Raw genomic sequence first — 15,501 nt, 5'->3', positions numbered from 1 at the left:
AGGAGAGTCATCTAAAAGAGCTATTCTGCCAAGCTAATTATTTCTCAGATGATACCTGAAAGTAGGCATGTCATGCTCACCCAGAATTTTGCAATATGGCAGTACTGATTTACAATTAGTTAGCACACTACTTCAGAACCTTAAGCCTCTATTTCATCTTCTTGCTTTCCCAGGTTCAAGTTCTCAGAAGAATTGTAAGTAGAATTATTGAATAACATATCTTAATTCCCATGGAGATGTGGGACATTTTTTCTGAAGGTTATGGTCTTCTGATACTTTGTCTCTGTTTTACTTAGATTTTCATTTGATTTTTTACATGGTGATTTCTTAACCAGCAATGTACTCGATGTTGATTTGAATATAAGGTTTTATGAATATTCATAAAAAACAAGTAATTTAAGAAGTACATTCCTGTGGTATCATGGGTTCATCTTGATTTCCCATGTGTATTTTTTTTTTTTCCTTTCTGTATAATGTAGTTCAGCATTTTCAAAATCTGCAATACTTTACAAGCAGGTCAAGTCATTATTAAATTTAACTTGAGGTTTATCTGGGCACACTGAAGAGGCCCAGCCTATTTTGAAAGATGCTGAACATCTGTACATGTGGCAACTTAATTTTAGGTTCTTGTTCCCCACGCTGGAGTCTGGAATCCTGACAGGATGTGGGGGCACCACTGAGAATTTAGATCACAGCATTTTCTTGCAGGGGGTCATATTAACCAATGCGATGCTTCTGTTTCCCTTAGTCACATCAGGTAGGGTGAAAAGGAGCCAATTTACATCAGGGTGTAAAACAGAATACACCTCTTTGGAGTTGGACTTGATGGTCCTCATGGGTCCCTTCCAACTTGGCTTATTCTATGACTCTTTGATCCCAGAATTGCATTCTTCTAAACATCATAGTCTTCACCAAATGCTTCAATGAAATAGTTGGAAAATGTTTGTAATTTTGGCACATATTGTTTCCTTTACTTCAGTTTTGAAACAACTGAGCCATTTTCAGTATAACCTTTTAAGAATTACAAAGAAACAAAATAAAAACACAAATCCTGAGTCTGAAGCAAAGGGCAAGTTGGAAAGTTTCAACCCAAACAATTAGTTTAACAACGTAATAAACATATATAAACTCAGGCTTTCAATGGAAAATGTTAGGCAATCTTAGTTTAGACATTACTGCTTGGTGTGCCTATAATATTATACCTCTACACCAAAAAAAAATAAAAAATAAAATTCTACAGTTACTGGATTACTTACTTGACAGTTTCATACACAAACTCTTCCAGACTCCTCACACAGCTAATGTAGAAATAAGATTTAGTCTGAGATTTGTTCTAATCTGATGAAAACATGTAAATAAAATAATCAGACACTGATAAGTACAGGTCACATAGGTATTTCACTTTTGAAGTACTGTGAAAATAAATCTTGAAAATTAAAGATCTTTAGTTCAGCTTGACTTAAACAAGTCAGTGTTTTCTGATGCTATTCTTGTTCACCTTGTACTCTAGTCTCTCTTTTTCATGTATTTTTTCCTACAGTTTCAATGCTTGGTTTTAGCCTACTATTCTTAAAAAAAAAAAAAAAAAAGATCTGTCAGCTACTGTCCTGTGATTTGAAAATAAATGGGTACCAAACATAATGACTGTTTTATGTTTCCTGAACTAAAAACTAGGGAGACAATTTCAACTATTTAATAATCATGTTAAAAAGAAACCTAATAAATAAATAAATAAAAATACTTTCTACCTTGTATCTAAAAGTCCTCAGGTTTCTGAATCATCTTAATTCTTCTTCACTGAAGACTTGTGGTCAAGGTTCGAGTGTACTGTGTTTATATATCAGCTGAGATCACAGGCCAAAATCTTTCCTTATTTTCAACAGAAGTCAACATAAAACTAACTAGTATTTACTCACTTGTTCCTATTCTTTATCAGCCTGTTACAACAGCTATAATTATTTTGATGACTTCTGCATGTCGTCTGTTGTAGCATGTAACCTTGCTTGTTATCTTTCTCAGCATGTCTTGCAGATTATTGCAAAAGCAGAGGGAAAAGTTAAATAGAAAGTGCTGTATAAATATTCACCATCAGCCAAAGATGCTTGCATTTAACAGACAGTGTTTCTCCCTTGCTGTGCTAGATATAGTTTTTGGCAGTCTTGAAAATTCTTTTTGAGGAGCTTTGCATTTTTAAGAGAAATGTAGCAAGACCCAGAATACAATTAACTATAAACTTCATCAATACCTTTTAAAAAATACAGTGTGATCCTCACCAGGTCATTTGTTTTATTACTAATCCAAGGACAATCAAGCTGGGTTTTTTAAAATCTCTTTTCTCTATGTAGACTGTAAATCTCATTCATGTAACATCAGCAGAGTGCTACTGCCAACATCTTCTCTGGATCATGCTGGCAGAATATAAGATAAAAGACTTCCAGAGCTGAGAGTTTTCCTGAGATGATAAAAGCAGTGCAAAATTTGATGTTTTCACTGCAGCATCTGCAGCTGGGCCACAAGTTTTCAAAACAAGTCAAGGTGGCTGAAAGGAATGAAGAGCGTCTATTCAAAGATAAGCTGGAAGATAGTCCTTTGCCAGGGAAGGCAGTAACTGAGCCTCAGTGAGGTGAAATATCAAGGTATTTCCGAAATCATCAAAAATGGTCTCTCAACTAGCCCGTGGCAGGTGTGGTTTTTCACTTGTCAGAGCTCTGGCTGATCTTCCTGAAAAGTGAGATTTTTTTCTTCAGGACGCTTCCATACTTTGTGCCTTCCAGTCAAGTTTTCTTCCTCTTCTTCTCAGGTCAAATAAGTTTGTTCAAACCTTCTTTGGATATGTAGTGTATTTCTACAATTCATCCTCCTAATTTATCCACATAGGAATGGCAGAGTGTATATAAAAAATATGTATGTACAGGTATATATGCATGTATTATATGTACATGTATAAATGTGTTTATATACAGAGAGAATGCATGTATACAAAGACAAAAATTACGCATACACACACATCTAAAGAAAGAGAGCAGGTCATGCAAACACTTGTACACATAATGGGATCTGGGCCTTTAAAGAAGTCAAGTATAAATGTAGAATGGTGTCCTTAATTTATAATTAAATTGATGTAATGGCTTAATCCTAATGTTTCTATTAGGACATTTTTTTCCTGAGTGAAGAATGAAAGCAGGATATCATACGTGCTGAATATCATGACATCAGATTACTTTTGGAGTGAGTCATTTTTTTGTTACTTCTCTCCCCCCTTCCTCCGCTCCTTCCCCTCCCTTCTCCATTCAACTGTATCAACTGAAACATTTGAAGATACATCAACTTCAAGGTTTATCAACTTCAATTAAATTATTTCTACTGAAACATAGTAAGATTGGCAAAACCCAGAACATTGTCAGTACATCTCAGTATGAAAAGTTACTCTGAGCTACATTTTGCTCTCAGAGATGGTCTGACATCTCTAATTACTGTTAATTTTTTGCTTTCCTGTCTTTAGTGGAAACCCATACAGTGTCAGAAAGTACAATTCTAACATTCATTACTTGAATTTAACTTACAGGATATGTCATCAAACATGAAGAAATCTCTATGCAGGAAGGGCTCAAACCAATCTTTGCTAAGCGAGTCACCCATGATTGAGTTATTTTTCCTTCCTATATTTTTGTATTTAGTTTCGCCTAAGTTACGTATGTATCTGTTGCCTTGTTTTACGTGAGGTTAATCAGAAAGACAGAGAGAGGGAAAAAAAAGCATTCTTCTGGTCCCCTTAAGTAACAAATATTAAGCCTTTCAGTATCTCTGTTTGTGATTATACAAAAAAGCTTTTTTTTTTTTTTTTTTAAATGAGCTGGGAATCTTCCTTAACTTCACTGACATACTGTATGAATCAACAGGACTATTTTTATTCTAATAGTAGTTCTTTTCTAGAAGTTGAACTGGATAAACTGAAAACAGCTAAATGTTGCCCAACAGCTTAAGAATGGAACTGAATGTTGTTATAACAGGATACATTTTGTTTTAAAGGCTTGGCACCACATAGCCTAAATACACACAAAATGAAGTCTGAAATACTGAAAAAGATCACAACAAAGAAAATCAAAAGTTAGTCCTGAAATTCTATCATTGCAGATAAATTAGATGCCGTAGGGCCATATATCCAGAATCCCACCTCATGTTTCCTCTCCATTTAACTCTTTGCAACCCTTTAACCCTTTCTGTCAGCACAGCAAGAGAATTTATATGAGTCAAAACACAATGATTAATGAAACAGCATGACATACAGCATAAGTTCACAGGGCTAAACAGACTTACTCTAAGTATCTCTTACAGTACTTCCTATGGTACTCAAGATATTCATTAATGAGGAAAAAGGGATTTTTTTTCAGACATTTTTCATTACTGTTAGCTTCTTTTCTGTTATTAAACATAGTTGTGTGTTCAATGTATTTTGGTGACTAGGGTATAGATTTTTTTTTTGTGCAAGTTTATGAGAAACACTGAATATTTATGAGAAATATGGTCTAATTGAAGGCAAGTCTTTGAGTCATCCTCAACACAGAGAAAAACCTGCATGATTTCATCTTGCTTTTGAAAGCTGCTACAAATTGTGTTCAAAGAGTTCCTTCTTAAAAGTCTAGAGAATGCGGAATTAAGCCATATTTTGCAAGAAACAAAACTATTATAAAACATTATTTGCCTATTATCTTTCTTAACTTTGCCATTTATAAAGATAACACTTCTTCACCAGAATGATCATTAGACCATACAGCTTTCATGCTATCAAGAGGAATGAATACATGGTGCTTTGCACCAAGAGGTACTGGTTCATTGTGATCCCAATGAGAAAGGCACTCTGTCTAGTATAGCCTAAAATGGCATTTACTAGAACTAACACTATAAAGAAAGGGTAGTATAGATAACCTTATATCCTTTCATATGCTGGAAACGGAGCGATGCAGTGTCTCTAATTAGGGCACAGCATGCCATGCAGTGCCCATCCCAGGCATGGTTACCCCATTTTGGCCATTAGAGCTATTTTTAAAAATAAAACATCTTCATTCATCATTTTTACTGCGAAATAAAGATATTCACATAGGAACCTTTGCTGTACTGTTACATAAAGGCAAGGCCACACAGGTAGTATAATCACCAGGACCAAGTAGAATCTGCCTGTTGGCTCCAGCTGGATAAACTGGCCAAGTTCATCCTTTGGCCAAGGGATGCACACATCAAAACATAGGCCTGAAAGCCACACTGTGCATGCACAGGGTGCCTGCGACTGCTCATGCTAACAGTGACATGGACCACCTGCTCCTCCATGTACGGTGATCTTCAGGTCAGGATCACTACCTACGGCAATAAATATACACTTACATATGCTGCAGGAAAACATTTGCTAGACTATACAAAAGCACACATGTTGAAAAACTTTGGTATAATACTAAAATCTCACTATATGAGGTATAATGAGATTTTTTTTTTTTCCCAGTTACTCACAGGGCAAGGTCCAATGAAATGTCAGGTTAAGAATAACATTTTACTGCTGTTGAAAGAGGTTCTTCTGCTTTCAGGTTTCATTCCATATCACGTTATATTTTCTTTCTTGCATGTGGGCATTTCATTAGTTACCATTCCTGGATGAGCTGGTTCAGCTCCAGTTACCAGACAGAAACTTTTGAAATTATGCATTTTTTCATTTTTTTCTTTTTCTTTTTTTATTTTTTTTTCCTTACCCAGGATTAGTTCTTTACCAAAACAATTAAACTGTTATGAATTGCATTGAACTGACTTGGAGAAATCCCATACTAACAAAAGAAGTGCTGTAAAGGATCTAGGAGAGCAGTTTTTTTTTTTTTTTTTTTTTTTGTGGTAATAAATCAGGTCACCACACTTTGCCTGACTACCTTGTAAGTAATCCTCTTGCTCCACTCCCCAAACATATTGCATTACAGATGTAAGATCTAAAGATGATTAGAAATATGTATTATTTTAATGTTACAGATTAAAATGCTTTACTTAGAATGTGTTAATACGCCTGTTACAGTGTTTTAGTAATTATGTGCATACATCTTCCATGGATACTGTAATAATAGCACAGTAATACTGTCACTACAACTGCCTAGTGAGATTTATCTTCAGATTTTAAACAAGTTACTAGTAGGATTTTTAAAAATACTTGAACATGCTAATGACCTGTTCCTCATACTATGAGGAAACTTCATTAATGTGGTTGTTAAAAAAACAAAAACAAACCACAACAACAAAAACAGTGTTAAATGTGAACCTCAATTTTATGTAAGAAAAGTTACCTTTGCATCAAATATCTGTGACTTGCTTTTTCCTTTACTTTCACAATAGTCAGACTTTCAATTTCCTTAGCAGTTCTCAGGCTCATTTTATCTAAAAAAAATGAAACACTTAAACTTCTTTTTGTATACAACTAGGGGTCCAAGTACTTTCATACTGATTTCAGTAGTTTGTTTTACTTGCCTGCTCTACAGTAGTTGTACGCGTTTAGTATCCTTCATTACCAGGTCTCATTCCCCAGGTTAGCGAAAATGTTGTTCACTTTGTCTATTATCACAATTTTTCAGAGAAGCTTATAAAAGCACAGAGCAGTTCTTAGTAGAACAATATAGTAGCTCATCCCCTTGAGCATTTGTGGTAGAACCAAGAAAAAAAAAAAACAACAAACCACTAGCTTTGAGTCAGAGCCTTGATTTATAAATACCCCGGGGAGCAAAGTTAACTGTGAAGCTGGTACATGTGTTGTTAATTCAGGGGTTATGGAATATGCATGTGATGCCAGGTGTGCTTCGAGCGATACAGAGCACCACTGAAGGCAATTACATGTGACAGCACCACTTATTCTTTTAATTTTATAATCTAACTATCCATTTCATATCATCCTACTCCCACACCTGTGTAAAGACTCACACTGTTAGCTCCCATCTCTAGTCCCCAGCAGCTGAGAGACATCACATGTTTATAACTCTATCCCAATTGGTGATCTGACACACCAGGCATTGCTAACACATAAATTCTTTGATATTACAACCAGCTGTGCTTAACAAATAGGGTCATGGAGTTGGGATGAAGCTGTAGTCTGGTACTCCTGCCAACATATATTTCCCTTTATGGAGGGCCTACACTCAAAGAGGTGCTTAGTAGGTGGTACACAGCTGCAGTCCAATGTCATAACATCTTCCCCATCACATTATGCCAGGTGTCAAATGCATCACTCTCACCATTTGAAGAGTGACAGTGGGTCTTGCCTATGGGAAGGGAAGAAACATGAGAGGAATGTCCTCAATTACACACCCCTCCCTCTATTGCACTCTCTGGCTCTCTATTACATCACCTTTGAAACCTAACATGAGACCAACGAAAGAGGTGGGGATGCTCACAGACTAGGTGAATGTTTTGGGTGGCACTTCAGCCATGTAAGTCTATTCTAATACAGTTGTTTATCAAAGTTACTCACATTTATGCTAACTAATACTTCACTGTTGGTGTTACTGGACTGAATCAGCAAGAAAAGGCTTGCAGGGAAAAACAGTATCTTTTGTTAAGAAAATGGGAGTAGTTGAAAAATAACACAAACCTTTAGGACACACAAACCAATCTTCAACTTTATACATCAAGATATGGCAACAAACAAGCCATGATTTTTACCACAAATTATATCCTTGATAATACTCCATGATCTATTAACGTGTTTCCCGATTGTGTGCAATGGCTCCTGTCTTACTGTTTATCTTTTCCAGGGAATATTTCTTTGGGGGGATTATTAACGGGGTGTTAAATGTTCTCTGTGAGGACTTACACCACATTTCATCACTCAGAGTACACTATGGTCAAGTTGCAAACAATGAAAGAGAGAGAATACTGTTACATCACATGACTAACAGTAAAAGTACAAGGCAGATGTGCACAGGTTTTGAGGAAATATTCATATTAGTTGGTTATATTGAAATATGGTGAGTGCTCATTTAAAATATGATTTCTGTGTATTGATAAATAAAAGACAGGTTGGGTAAAATAAATACCTAAAGGCCTGCCAGTCCTTTATTTCTGATCTGTGCAACTCTGTGAATGATCTAATGGGAGGTACCTTTATAAACTTTGCTATTATTTGAATAATAAAGCGATCCTGCTTCTATGCTATAACTGCTTCTAGAAATCTCTCTGTGAGATCTCCACCATAAAAATGTAGTTAAATTGAACATATCTGTTATGAGTACATATCTGCCATTTACTCAATCATTAAGAATTTCTCACAGATTATCATGAAGATTACATAACTAAAAATCACAGGCTTAGATTAAAATTTGAAAACCTTTTCCCAATTCATTGAATTAGTATTTACTACAGTCCTTCTGATAGTTAGCATTTTACACATACATATAAATAGAAATGTAGATGTTGAAGGAACCCCCAAGATTTCTCAGGTTCCTCTCCTCATTGAACAAGGATGTCCAGTGCCTATGACAGATATCTGACTAAACTGCTTTTACCAGTCTCCCAGGATGGGAAATTTACAATGCTTTCAAGGAAAATAATAGTGTTTAATCATAGAATGTCATGGATTGGAAGGGACCTTAAAGATCATCTAACTCCAACCCACCTGCCATAGACAGGGATGCCACGCACTAGATCAGATTGGCCAAGGCCCCATCCAGCTTGGCCTTGAACACCTCCAGGGATGGGGCATCCACAGCTTCTCTGGGCAACCTGTTCCAGTGCCTCACTGCCCTTACAGTGAAAAATTTCCTCCTAATGTCTAGTGTAAATCTATCCTCTTTTAGTTTAAGACCGTTCCCCCTTGTCCTGTCATTATCTACCCGAGTAAAGAGTCCTTCTCCATCCTTTTTATAAGACCCTTTGATGTACTGAGAGGCTGCAATGAGGTCTCCCCAGAGCCTTCTCTTCTGTAGGCTGAACATCCCCAGCTCTCTCAGCCTTTCTTCATAGGAGAGGTGCTCCAGCCCTCTGATCATCTTTGTAACCATCTTCTGGACTTGCTCGAACAAGTCCACATCCTTCTTGTGCCGCGGGCCCCAAAGCTGTACACAGTACTCCAGGTCAGGCCTCATGAGGGCAGAGCAGAGGGGCACAATCAACTCCTTTGATCTGCTGGCCACTCCTCTTTAGATGTAGCGCACGATCGAGTTGGCCTTCTGGGCTACAAGCACAAACTGCTGGCTCATGCTGAGCCTTTTGTCTACCAGAACCCCCAAGTCTCTCCGCAGGGCTGCTCCTAATGAGTTCACCCAGTCTGTACTCCTGTCTGGGATTGCCCTGATCCAGGTAAAAGATCTTGCACTTGGACTTGTTGAACCTCATGCGGTTCACATGGGCCCACTTATCCAGCCTGTCCATGTCCCTTTGAATGGCATCTCATCCTGCTGTTGTATCAACTGCAACACTCAGCTTGGTGTCATCTGCAAACTTGCTGAGGTTGCACGCAATTCTATCGTATGTTTTATTGATGAAGATATTGAAAATCACCAGTCCCAGGACAGACTCCTGAGGGACACCACTCATCACCAGTCTCCACCTGGATATAGAACCATTAACCACTACTCTCTGGGTGTGGCCATCGAGCCAATCCCTTATCCACCAGATGGTCCATCCTTCAAATCCATATTTTTCCAATTTAGAGGTTAAGATGTTGTGTGGGACTGTGTCAAAAGCCTCAAGAAGTCCAAGTAGCTGACATCAGTCAGTCCTCCCTTGTCAACTGATGTAGTCACTTGTAGAAAGCCACCAGATCGGTCAGGCATGATTTCCCCTTGGTGAAGCCATACTGGCTGTCCTGGATCACCTCCTTGTCCTGCATGTGCCTTAACATTGCCTCCAGGAGGATTCATTCCATGACGTTCCCAGGCAGAGAGGTGAGGCTCACAGATCTGTAGATCCCTGGGTCTTCCTTTCTACCCTTTTTAAAAATGGGAGTGATATTTCCATTTTACAGTCACCAGGCACTTTGCCTGACTGCCATGATTTTTCAGATATGATGGAGAGTGGCTTGGTGACTACATCATCCAACTCCTTCAGGACCCTGGGATGCATGTCATAGAATCATAGAATCATTAAGGTTGGAAAAGACCTCAAAGATCTTCTGGTCCAACTATCCTCCTACCACCACTATAACCCACTAAACCATGTTCCTAAACACAATGTCCAAGCGTTCCTTAAACACCCCCAGGGATGGTGACTCTACCACCTCCCTGAGCAACCCATTCCAATGCCTGACTACTCATTCTGAGAAGAAATGTCTCCTAATTTCCAACCTAAATGTCCCTATGCCATCAAGGTGCATAGACTTGTAGTTGTTGTGTCAGGAGGTCCTGAACTTGCTCTTTGCTTACAGTGGGACACACTCTGCTCCCCCAGCCCCTGCCTAGAGGTTTGGGGACTTGAGAGATGTGGGAAACCTGACCTAGTGAGGATCAAGGCAAAGGAGTTGTTAAGTACCTCTGCCTTTTCCACATCTGTTGTTAGTAGTTGTCTGTCTTCATTTGTCAGATAAGTTACAGTCTCCTTAGTTTTTCTTTTGTGGCCAATGTACCTGTAGAACCCCTTCTTGTTATTCTTTGCACATCTCTCCAAGTTTACTTGTGTCAGTGCCTTGGCTTTCTTGATCCCATCCCTGCACATCCAGACAGCATTTCTGTACTCTTCCCATGGCACATGGCCCTGTTTCCACCATCTGTGCATTTTCTTCTTTTGCCTAATTTTGACCAGAACGTCCTTGTTCAACCATGCCAGTTTCCTACCTTCCCTGTTTGATTTATTACATATTGGAATAGAGAGCTCTTGCGCTCCATGGAAAATATCCTTAAAGAGTTGCCAGCTCTGATCAGATCCTCTGTCCCTAAGGATCATGTCCCATGGGAGTTCCTCCACTAATTCTTTGAACAGCTGGAAGTTGGCTCTTCTGAAGTTCAGGGTCCTGACTTTGCTCTTAGCCTGGCCCATATCCCCTGAGATCACAAACTCAACCAGAGAACTGCAAACAAGGCTTCCTCCAGTCTTAACTTCTTTAATGAGCTCTTCTGCTTTGGTGAGCACCAGGCCAAGTAATGCTTCTCTGGTTGGTTTGTCTAATATGTGGATGAGGAAGTTGTCCTCAGTGGACTCTAGGAGTCTTCTGGATTGCTTACTGCCTGCCACTTGGCTTTCCTAGCAAACATCTGGTGGTTGAAATCCTCCAGGAGGATGACAGCCTGTGAGCATGATGTTTCCTGTAGTTGGAGCAAGAAGGCCTCATCAACAGGCTCCTCTTGATCAGGTGGCCTATTGCAGACCATAACTACAAGACGTCTGGTCCTTAATTTTTACCCACAGGCTCTCAACCTGGTCTTGACTGTTTCTCAGAGGGAACTTTTCACAGTCTATCGGTTTCTTAACGTAGAGGGCAACACCCCCACCCTTCCTTCCCTGCCTGTCTCTCCTGTAAAGCTTGTAGCCCTCTATTCCAATGTTCCAGCTGTGTGATTCATCCCACCACGTTTCCGTGACAGCAATTAGATCATAGTATTCTAATTGCATTATGGCTTCCAACTCCTCCTGCTTCTTTCCTATGCTGTGTCCATTGGTGTAGAGGCACTTCATCTGGGCTATGGGCCATAACGCCTTTTTAGAGGAGTCCTTCCTAATTCCTAAGGGATTATTCACAGGTGTTTCCCTGCTCTTTTTTAAAGTATTGGTATTCAGGAGTTCTTTTGAGTCACTTACAGGTACATCCCCTTCCCCCACCAAATATAGTTTAAAGCCCAGCTAACGAATCCAGCCAGCTTGCTGCCCAAAACACTCTTGCCCTACTTGGTCAGGTGCGCCCCATCCTGTGACAGCATGCCTGGTCTCTCAAAAGCACTCCCAAGATCGAAGAACATGAAACATTAATCATGGCACCAGCTACACAGCCAATCATTCACCTGACCCATATGCTGCCTCCTCTTTTTGTCCCAGTCTCCAGCTGGGAGGATTGAGGAGAACACTACTTGTGTTCCTGATCCCTTCAGCGTCTAAAGTCCCTTCTGATATTTCCAAGTCTCCTTCTCACAGCCTCAGTTGTCCCTGTAGGGGACAGAAAAAGCAGGAGCAGGTGACAGTCATCTGGCTTGACCAAGCTCGGTAGCCTGTTTGTGATGTCACAAATACAGGCCCAAGGTACGCAGCAGGTCTACCTTTTTGCAGTTGCCCTTTCCTGGGTCTTGACCATTACCATTGTTATTGTTGACACCCTTTAACTATCATTACAGTTACAAAGTTTTCTTACTACCTAGTCTACAACTTGCTTGCAGTAAGTAACTCAATTATTCCTCATACTAACCTCAGGAAACCTGAAAAAGAACTGTTTACTGTCTTTATGCTGACTTCCCACACATTTGATTAACTATGTTTAATACTTTTTTTTTTCTTTCTTTTTCCTGAAGCTAAACAAATTTGTCCTATTTCAATTTATCCTTTTAGGTTATCTTTCCTAAAACACTTTCTTGGATTTCTTTCAATTACTTTACATTTGGGCCTGTCTGGGACAAGAATAATTATCTCAATTTCCGTTGAGTTGCTTTACAAAACCTTCCTTTCAAAGTGATGTTTTCTTTGAAATAACATTGTGCAAACTTGTGACACTCCTACTCCTTCCTCACAAATTGTTTGCTGTTTGTGTATTTAATTTCTTCCTTCTGAATAATTTTTTTGCATTTGTATTCACTGAATTAATTTTTTTGATCTCCATTCATTTCACTAAGATCATTTTGAATTGTAATTCTGTTCCCTGCGCTTTAACCTCTTTCAGTTTTATATTATCCACCTATTTTCAGAGTGCCTTCTCCATGCCTGATAGTCGTTAATGAAAATGTGGAATGGTACTGGTCTCAAAAAGCAACATGAGCTGGATTCAGTTGACATGTTTAACTGAAAACCAATTATCATGACTTCTCTTTAAATCCTTTGAAAACATCTGTTCTCCAATTTTATAATAGATCAATCACAGTCCTTTAGTTTGGAGAGAAGAATGTCCAGACTGTATGACTATGTAAGAAAATTTTGCTTAAGATATACCATACCAATTTCTTCCTGTACTCTAGGCTAATTACTTTTTTGAGGAGTTAATTAGTTTGCTTTTATATGATTTGTTGTGGAAACTTCCAGAACAGCTGCTTCCTATCACTGATTTACTCTACAGATGCTCTTTGATTGATTGTTTAGTAATGTATTAAACAAAGTACTTGTCCTGATACCAAAAGTTCAACTGTTTTATGTTTTCTTAACTACAGTGTTAGCTTTTTTTTTTTTTTCAGTTCTCTTGTACCTCACTCGGCCTTCATGAGCGTTTGAAGATAATCACTAAAATGTGTAAGTGAAATGGCTAGTGTTTTAGAAATTTTATCAGATCTTGATTACATGAATAGCCTGTTTATTTCCCTGTTTTTTTTTTTTTTTTTGCTTTTCTGGCCTATGTTCCTACTTTCATTTTTATTAGTTGTAAGTCATGTTAGGGACATGGTCACTATCAATCTCTTTTTGTGATGGCCAAAGCAAAAAATATATATACAACTCATTTTATTTGTAATCTACACAGCTCTAATGAGACATCTTGTTAGTATGCTTCTCCAAAAGATATCAAACAAATCTTTTTTTTCTCCATTTTCAAAACAAAAAGAATGCCAACTTTTTCTTTCCATGAAACCTATGCAGTACCTCCTTTGATTAATCAAGTAAAAATTGTGAAACCTTCTCAAACCAAGAGCAATCACTCCATTTCCCATCACCTCTGGAAACTGAAAAGGGAACAAGTTCCACTTAAAATATATATATATATATATATATATATATATTTTGAATGCATGGCTCGTGCTTGGTCTGAAAGGTGAGTGAAGAATTCTGAATAAAAAATGATTGAAGTATTTTGTCCTCAAAGTAATGTGACTTTTTTCATTGAGTTATTTACCATGGTTTTCAGATAAACATGGAAATAAAGGAGGAAATTATGACTTAAATTCACAGTCCTATGACTGCCTTAATTTAATAGATGTTTCAGCATGTGGAATGACATCCAGACTCAGGCTTAAGAATAGTAATCCTGGACTGACTTGGTCTCCTCCTGAACTTTATTTCTACAAAAGGATTTCAAGGTGGTTATTATGGACAAATGGTATCTCAGCAGAGAAATACAGGACATATGGCCAAACACCGACTGAACGTGAAATACGTTCATCTGATATTTGTTAAGCCATAGTTATTATTTCTTTTGGAATAGAATTGTATTTTATAGGCCTATCACTAGTAATATGATATTATGGTATGATAATATTAGTAATATATAAAGGAGGTAAAGATAAACATAATGGAAACTATAACACTTTAAAAAATGTGAAGTCCAATTCTGAGGGAATTTTGCAAGCTATTAAGTCTTGACTTGAATTAAGAAGTCTTACGCCAAATGTTTCATTTCATATGCCTCCAAAACTTCCACTAGCAGCAAGCAAATTCTGGATTGATGAACACCATGCTATCAAATACTTCATTTGACCTCAACAGATAAAACATTTGATTTCAGATTCTATTTTCTTATAGTTTTTTCCTGCATAATGGCAGTATCTAGAAGTCATTCAGCATCCAAGAATATTTCTAAATTTGTGTGTTTACTGAAGATTGGACGGATGAATAAAAGTGCTTGACTTCTATTTCAATGTTAAAATGAGAACTTCAGACCCTTTTAAAATATGTATTATTATTAAAAAATATATTACCATTTTACAAGAATTTCAATAAAATAAAATTTTAAAATTAAGTAAAGGAACTAAAGACATACCTAATCTGTGACGTGTTTAAGGAAATTGCTCAGATTAGAAAAGATCACATGAATAATCTTGTTAAAATACTTGAATACTTGTCCCTTTCTTCATTAACTCCTTTTTTGAACAGCAGCTTCCCTGCCACATATATAGGTACACGCCTCACTCTGAGCACTGATTTGCTAATTTAGGGCTCAAGGGTTTAAGAAGAAAATAAAGATATAATAAAATGCTATTTAATTAGGTCAGTAACACAGGTGCAACTTTAATACATCATGCTACCAAAAAAAAAAAAAAGCTTTTTACCCTGCACTTAAGATTTCTAAAAAATATTCTATCACATTATCTGATAATCGTTTACAATTTTCAAAAAATAAAAGAATTAGAAAACTTTACATTACTTTCCAACATATTTGTCAATAGAGAAAATCAAAATAAAGCTTTTATTCTCATCATAGTTTTAAAACATAAGTCTTCTGACTGATTGGAACTTTAAAGACTTCAGGAATATATTAGAGTATCCAAATGCTTTGAAGCATAGTTAACTTTTTCAGAATTCTGATTGGAGTTGTGTGTTGCAACATGGGCATACTCAGCCTCTTTTAGCAATTCTTTCAACAGAAAAATAGATACATCTTATTAAAATTATGCTAAAATATATTAAAATAACCATCCTCGACTGGAA

The 15,501-nt window shown here is 37.5% G+C and overlaps 1 long non-coding RNA gene across 1 annotated transcript; it reads right to left on the bottom strand.

Moving 5' to 3' along the window:
- Nucleotides 1-4,209: 4,209 nt before the first annotated feature.
- LOC310904299 lies at nucleotides 4,210-6,980 on the bottom strand. Its single transcript, XR_014588199.1, has 3 exons — nucleotides 6,496-6,980; nucleotides 6,315-6,405; nucleotides 4,210-5,355 (listed from the first exon to the last, which is right to left on the bottom strand). It is a non-coding gene; the product is annotated as an uncharacterized lncRNA (long non-coding RNA).
- Nucleotides 6,981-15,501: the final 8,521 nt, after the last annotated feature.

Source organism: Anser anser (genome assembly GCF_964211835.1).
Source record: "Anser anser genome assembly, chromosome: 1".
Taxonomy (NCBI): Eukaryota; Metazoa; Chordata; class Aves; order Anseriformes; family Anatidae; genus Anser; species Anser anser.
Note: the sequence above shows the minus strand (reverse complement) of the source record. Positions and strands in the feature narration are given on the sequence as shown.